The sequence below is a fragment of the Lactuca sativa genome, chromosome 8 (genome assembly GCF_002870075.4).
Source record: "Lactuca sativa cultivar Salinas chromosome 8, Lsat_Salinas_v11, whole genome shotgun sequence".
NCBI lineage: Eukaryota > Viridiplantae > Streptophyta > Magnoliopsida > Asterales > Asteraceae > Lactuca > Lactuca sativa.
This window is the reverse complement of record NC_056630.2, coordinates 70,584,121-70,585,282: the sequence shown is the minus strand read 5'-3', so window position 1 is coordinate 70,585,282 and position 1,162 is coordinate 70,584,121.

Sequence of the window (1,162 nt, the reverse complement as noted above, 5' to 3'; positions counted from 1 at the left end):
CCGATTCTTGTCCTTTTTCCCTCTAAATGTGCTAGACATTTGGAAAATTTTAGAATGGTCAAATATTATAGCATTTGCAATCGATCCTATACCCGAAGCGTATGGGACACAATGCATAATGTCTTACATAAAGATTTGATAATTTATCAATCTTCCGCCATAATATTTCATTTGCTATGTTCTCAAAATTCGAATTGTGAAGAGGAATGCCGTAATCATAATCGAAATTTTAAGAACACACTATATACCTTTGACTAAATTTATTAACATTCCACAACCTAAGCCTTTAGATTTGAAATGAAGCATAATATTCTCTCCCTTAATTATAGCAAAACAACTTTACAACACTTACGACTTTGCAAGGTATAACTCTTGTTTTTCTATAATTAATATTGCTAACTTGCAATACTTTCCTTAATAATCATACAATCATAACATTTATGCTCCCACTATCATGATGATTATTATAAAACATAACACTTTATGCTCCCACTAGCTTCGACATGTATTCAGAAACATCTTAACTTTCAGAAAATTAATACCTATTGAATTTCTTAAGTCCATGTTTCTAATACTTAATGCTTTGATAATATTTTATCAAGGCTTCTTGAACTTATACACCCTTTTCTTAGATAGCTCATATGTGCGTCTAAACAATTCAGACTAATTGTCAAACCTCACAATTCAAATCATGGAAAGGGATATCGTAACCATAATCGAATTCGAGAATACAATTTCACAGTCACTATCCTTTTTAAAATCTTTCTTAGTGAAAGCATTTCCTCACAGTCATTTTCATGAAGGAGGGAATCTTATGACACTTAGATTTTAATGTTGTATGCATTCCTATCCATGTGAATTTGTCAAAACCAAAGTTCACGACAAATTCAAACTCATATGGACCGAACTTTCTTAATCTTGATTTCTTGCCTTATGGTAGCACAGCTGCCCACCATGTCTTCCAAGTAGTTAAGCAGCTCACCTTTTCCTATCAATGTACCTTTCATTGATCAAGGTCCTTGCCTTTTATGCATTCAAATGAGAACTCATAGGACTCACATGCATAATTAACTCAACTGGAACAGCACAGAAACAAAATAATGTCAACACGATAGGTTGTAAACCTCAACTCGTGTGCTAGTGATGATCGATAAGGTCTATT